This window comes from Pinus tabuliformis, chromosome 9 (assembly GCF_031772625.1).
Source record: "Pinus tabuliformis cultivar Carrire ecotype Pingquan chromosome 9, CPIR1, whole genome shotgun sequence".
Lineage (NCBI taxonomy): Eukaryota > Viridiplantae > Streptophyta > Pinopsida > Pinales > Pinaceae > Pinus > Pinus tabuliformis.
In genome coordinates this window covers 1251449354-1251456495 of record NC_142307.1, presented here as the reverse complement: position 1 = coordinate 1251456495, position 7142 = coordinate 1251449354, and positions in this window count along the sequence as shown.

Genomic DNA, 7142 nt, shown 5'->3' with positions numbered 1-7142 from the left:
TCTACGATATTCGAACAAGACAACTTCATCCAATATTGTCAAAGAGCAGAATACATCATCCAATATTGTCAGGGAAGTACAAGTATTGTGAGTACAAAATTTTGCTCTTGCAAATTCGAATTTTTGTAGAAATTTTAGACTTTGTTAAAATTGAGTTAATACCTGAATGCATTCATTACATTTTCCTCATCCTATACCCATTATCTTATACCTAATCCTATCCCACATTTACATTCTACATTTATCCTATACCTAATCCTATGTCCATTCTATATTTAATTTCTATAGTCCATATTCATTTCATAACCCTAACCCTAAGTACACAACTTTAAGTAATTTTCCTTCAAGCAAAAAGAGATTAAAAGAATGCAAATAGTTGAACCTGCACAAACAAATGGAAACAATTTTAAACATGACCTTAAAAAATGGTCATTTTAAAATTAAGGAAATACATTGCAATACATATGGAATAAGTGATTAACCTTATCATAAGCGCATAAGAAGAAATGCTATTATTTATAAATGCATGGTGTAAAGTTATGAAATACGATATGATGGCAAGCATATGATAATATGACAAAGGGTAAGGTTATTATCATTTCAATAAATATCAAACATGTGCATTTTTTTAAAGGAAATACATCAAAGAAATGTATTAAACATTATATGCGCATTTTGAAAGGGAATACAGAAAGCAAATGTATGAAATATAACATTTTTGTGCACATAGCAAAAGTGGCGAACACGGAAATGATATTAGGCGGGAGGATATAATATGATTTCATAGTATGGCGCTGATAGCTGGGTTCGAAGTCTAATGAGATTGAAGGCATGAATGCAAATAGAGCTATGGTGCATTGGCAGGGCCATAAACAGTATAACCTGCGCTAAAGTCATAACAAAAAATATGAATGCAAACAATAAGCTGGACGGTGTCAACATCACGTGCAAATAATTACAAATGGTTCCAATTATCAGTTCGATGGTATATGCACGGCATACCAGTCAAAAGGAAATGGTCAAAACATTTTAAAAAAATAGAGAAATAAGCCACGTTCCATTCTGGTCAGAGGACAACAAACAAAACGGTTAAAACATTTTTGAAATAACAGAAATAAACCCTGTGCGTTCAGCAAAGAAGAGCTCTACCATTGTTGAAGCTCAAAACTTATTGCCATCACAGCCATTGAGAGGCTCAAGAAAATGGTAGATACCATTGGCCAGCAATTGAGGGAAGTAAAACGTTTTGACAAAGGAAGTGAAGGTAAAAATATAGCATTGAGGAGCTGGAGAGATAAGAAGAATAAGAGATGACTGAGGGATAAGTCAAGAGATCTGGCTGACGTGTAAGCTCAAGCAGAATAGACTGAGAGAAATATTTCGTAAGCTAAGGTAAGATCGAAAGCTTGATTCTCTTTAATACATGCAACAGAGGTTCATGAGGAAATCTCGGGATTTTTCTCAAGACCGCTGGGATATGAAAGCACACAACTTCTGTTTGTCATCCATTTGTGCCACTAGTCAACCCAACGGTTTTCTAAAACAACGCTTAACAGTGGGAAATGATATGAAACGTAGCTAAGTGGGCCACGAATCAAGGGATTATGACACTTCAATAGTAGTCAAGTATACTCCATGAAATCGTTGAGTTTGTTAATAAAATGAAGTGTTTACACTGTGAGTTTAATTGCATAGACAGTGGGCTTGATTGCATAAGTAATGAACTGTGATGTAGCTTCAAGTTAACATGTGATTTGTTAACGTAGGATAGAAAAAAAATCAAAATAAATCATGACTAGAAGATCTTGGTTCTCCATGAAAGAGAGTGTTTATTATGGTTGACTGCATGTTGAAATAATGATTGAGAAAGTTTTGAAAGCATGTAATAGCCGCCAAGCCTAAAAGCTACATCTGTACATGTGGTTTTATGAACAAACAGTATGATAAAAAAACTGAGTTTCAGTGTGATTGCATGAAAGAATTGGTCAATAAAACATAGTTATGTTTGAAGAATTGAGTTTATATTTGAGTGCGCAACACCAAATTGACTGTCATGATTAAATTAAACATCGCAGGGGTTTACATTGGTCATTGGAGAAATGAAGAGTCATATGTCGATTGATATGCTGAAGATTAGGCTTGCATGAAGATTTATAAATCATTGAAGACTGAACAGTGAATGGAAAATTATGCTAATGGAATCCTGGTTTGCATAATGAATTGTACAGAGAGCAGAGAAAAAAAATATTTCTATTTCAAAGCAGCGCTCAGTTTTTTTACAGAGGTGTTTCTTTTCTACAAAGGGTAATGCTTAAAAAACAGTGACTTATTGTTGTAGTGAAACAGAAATTAAACAAGCATGAAATTCAATTGTTTTTTAAGAGCATCAGAAAAGAGGTAAGCAAGATACTGGAGAAAAATTTGAAGAGAAAAAAATTGATTTCAAATTGAATGATCATTCAATCTCAGAAATGCATTTCAATTTTGAAGCTACTATTTTTCGTTTCTTTTTCTAGGCAAATGAAACTGAAATTTGAAAAACGAAAACATGAGTTTTCTTCAGAACGAGCCTAATTAGGCTCCAAGTGAGCAATTTTCTCAAATTCATTTCTATTAGGAATATTTTTATGGTTCTTTCAACCCCTATTTTGCAGATTGCGTGGGTAAACCAGTGGCTAAATTGAAAGTGAATTCCTAGACATAAAAAATTTGCTTCTTTTAGTGAGATGTAAGAGCAACTGGATATTGGATCCTTTGAGTAAAATTGTTGATATTGCTAATTTGAGAGGGACATGAATCCTGTGTCAGAATGTATTGCAAAATTCAAGTTTTATTTGTTGTCTTCTCTGAAGCTGCTCATCTAGAATGATATATTGGAATTTTATCATCAGAGGAGGAATAGTGTAAATTTTTTGAATTTGTATGTTGATGGTGAAGCCTCAACACACATCGGAGACATTCTTGTTCCCATCACTCCAGAATACATAGCCCAAGCCATAATTTTTCCACTGATAGGAAAAGAATGTCATCTACAGGAAAAGAGAAGAAGTACATGAAAGCATAGATATCCTTTTACAGGTAGCTCAAGAGAAAGCTTCATCTTCAAGGGACAGAGCCACAGGTACATTCAGTAAGCATAGAGAAGTAAAAGGTCAAAAGGCAGAAGCAAGCATGAGGACATGCTTGAAGATCAGCAAGGGGGAGATGTTGGCCCTCAATTTTGGTCTATTTTTGCTTACGAAAAATTACTTAATCCTTATATTTTCCATCCACTTTCCATCACATCCATCTCATTTTGATGTATTTTATACATATTCAAGTGTTTAATTTTAATTTTGCAATTTCTAGAAGTTTATAAGAAAATTGAGTTTCAAGTGCAATTTTGGACTGAATCAGAAATTCCTGTAATAGCTATGGATGACATATTTTCAGGACACTTGGGCTCAAGATGGATGCATGAATGGAAATCTTTGGAGCTAGGACTGAGCTAACTCCACTTGATTCGGTTAGAACAAGCTTTATTAGGCCTGGTCAAGGTTGGTCAAACATGACTAGTCACCAGAAAATCCCTAGGAAATATGGCAGTTTTGAGATTTATGGGATTGACCATATTTCTTGGGATGAATTGGATGAGTTCGACTTAGATAGGTGGATATGAGTAGATATGATTGTTAGCAAGATTATAAATCAGTTTGTTTCACAAAACCTCTATTTAAAGCCAAGACTTTGATGGCTTATGAATGTAATTTTTATATAACTTTTGTATAATTTTATGCTAAGACACTTTGGAGTTGGAAGCTAATTTGAAGAACCTGTTTCATTTCAATTTGTTGTTCATGCTTGGTTAATTTACTGAAGTTGTTGTAGCTGAGATTTCTTCAAGTGTGCAAGGCAAGGGTGGAGGGCCCCCACACCAAGCTAAGTGCACTTCTTGGTTCAATTTTCATAGTTTTCATAGATTAGTTCTTGTTTCAAATGTATTTAGATGTGTGATGATTGTTGAATGAATATTGGTTTAATTCTAATCTACATATGAAGGGACACACAGGAATTTAAGTTAAATTCCCCTTCTATTTGATCTTGAACTGAAACTGAATTTCATTCTCCATTTCTTATTTGAAGTTCTTTCTGCATTTCTAGTTTAAAGCAATGGTGATTGTGGAGAAGGACAATCTGGACCTCCTTTGTTAGGAGCCTCTTCTTTTACATCTTATGCATCATAAACCATTGTTAACTAGTGCTTTTAGATTTATCTTCATGAAAGTAGTATTGTAGGGAAGGACAACCTCGTTCTCCTAAGTTAGGAGCCTCTTCCCTCATATATTACATAAATGAATTAGAAATTGTTAAAATAGGTTTATATTTGTAATATGTACTTCTTTAAATCTTCAAATTTTATCTTCTAAACTTGATTATATCTGATGTCCATATACTGTGGATTTGCCTCCAAGTTTTACAAACCCAGATTGATAATTAAATACTTGTTTTAATTTATGTTAATAAATTAGCCCAACAGTTATATTCCATTTCATCGGATACTATCAAGGTTTTAGCTGGAGGTGAATAATTTGATTGAAGAGAAGCAATTTGGGTAGATTTAGATGAAGATTTCTTACCTGTTGCTTTTTCCTTGGGAGCTGGAGTTGATACCTTATGCTTTGGATTTGTTTGTGGTAAATCAACAGGGCTTCTACTCTAGGTTGAAATAGGTATTGCTTCTTATGTATCTTCATTGGGAAGGATAAAATCCCACATTCCTTGTAATTCAACCACTTCTTCATCATCTGTTTGTTCTTCAGTTGTTGAGAATTCATCTTCCTCCACATCTGATTCAGCATTTGATATAGTGCTTGGAGGCTTAGGATCAGTGAAGGGATTCCTTTTATATGGTCTGAAAGATTTCTTTGAGGAAGTCTTTGCTACTTGTTTCTTGATATCAACCATTTCATTAGACATGGTTTTGAGGACTTTTTGTAAACCTTCAAGATCAAAAGGATCTTTAGGTGGTTTTTTCTTGGATTCATCCCTAAAAGTCACTTTCTTGGATTTTCGTTCTTCTAAAGCATTTTTCTTATCTAAGGCTAGAATTTGTTTTTCTATAGCTATTGCTTCTTTCATGTTTTCTGCCAAATTTGGTTTTGCAGCTCTATCGACGAAAATAGTTGTGTTTGAAGGGAGAGAAAAAATGTACCATTCATTTTGGACTTCATCGCTAGGCTTGGATGTCATTGGTATTTTATTTAATAACTTATTGAAACAAGAATTGAAGTCTTTTATCGGTTCTTTAGGTTCGGCTTTCAAATTGGAGAGATCATTGAGAAGGGTAGTCATGGATCTGTCATCTCCAAATTTGGTTAGAAACTTCTCTTGAAAGGCATCCCAACTATTAATAGAACCTGATGGTAATGAAAAGTACCATGATCCTGTTGATCCTTGTAAGGTATAAGGAAATAATCTTACAACTACATCTTCTTCTACTACTTCGTTTAGGTTAATGGAAAACATAAAATTGTTTATGTGTTCCTCAGCTAGTAGGCCATTATCACGATTGAACTTTGGTAGTAACTTTTTGGGATGGGTTGGCAATTGATGTAAAGGCCCTGCCATCTGTACAGCTCCTATATTTGTCCATGGCCTTTGAGGGTTTTGAGCCATCAATGGTATCTACGTAGAGGAATAGGTTCCAGTGGTTGAAGGTGATTGGGTAGAGGAGGCTTGTGCTCCAGTACCTATGTAAATCACGATCTAGAGTTGTGAGGTGGGTGATTGGTCTTGTGATGAAATGAATGGAATGAATGAGGATGATTGAGGTGATGATGAGAGAACCTCACTATGGGATTCATATGGTGTCTTCTTAGCTCTCTTACAATTTGGTGGAGGGAATTAGAATGGGGGTATCCCAAACTTTTCACTCTGTGCTCTAGTTAACCTTTGAGATGAGGGAAACTGAGAAGGAACATTATCTTGGGATAACTCAGATTCTTCTTGAGATATCAAAATCCCCTGTAACTTATGAATCAAATATTGGACTTTAGGGGTTTCTATAGAAGAAGAATGATCTGGTTTCTTTGGAATTTCAGTAGTGGATTCTAAGGGTTTCTTTACAACTTCTCGCTTAGGATTCAGAGATTTGGAATGCGATTGAGAAGTTAGAGGTGAGGGTGAGGGAGTTTTACTCTTAGAATGACATGTTGGTTTGAATTTACTTGCCATACATAGTTAGGCCCTCCTTCTAGCGCCAAAATGTTGAAGCTTCAAAAATCGTTGTTACAACATGGGGGAAAACCACCTAGTGCTGACCTTGGTTAGCAGTTATTTTTCCGTTTGGTGTAGTGGCTCCAACTGGGGATAATGGGACCAATTTCCCAAAAGAGATTTTGATAGTGTTGATGGGGTGATATATGATGTAACGGGGAATTATTAAGCTAAGTGTAATCAAATCTAAACTATTAAACATGTGCATATATCCTAGTTTGAACACTATCAAACTATAATTATGCCTAGGAATAAAGTAAAGTATGAGATCTACAATAATGTCCTATAGGAATTGGTAGTAAATATCATTCAGCTACAATAAGAAGTGAAATCATTTAACAATAATCGTTTTGGATAAATAGATAGCCAAAACGATTGTGAAGGATATATCGCATATGGAATCATTCATATATTCAGAATAAAGTTAAAGGCAACACCATACAAAAGTGCAATAATGCTAACCATAATTCAAAATTTCATACATAAAACAATTGAAGAAAATTTATTGCCTGATACATAAATAAAATTAAAATCATAAGATAAAAGTACCATAAATGATAAGTTCTTCTCATGTGTTTCAACAATATCAACCTAATTCCAATCAATCCAACATCATCTAAGAGTACAAAAGTACAATTTCAATAGAGCATGTCAGATATTCAAAATAAAATAGATCATATCCATTCATTCCATCAGAACCTCCTCAAAGGTACCAAAGTGCATGTTTTGAAGATTTTTTCTGATAAAATTTCTGGACCCCTCTCTAAATGCATGAGAGGGTTCTAAATACTAAACTATAGGTCCTAAAATAGATTATTACAAAAAATAGCTGAGGAGGTTTAAACAACCTTCCTCAGATTATTTTAAATAAAACTAAAATAGAAATA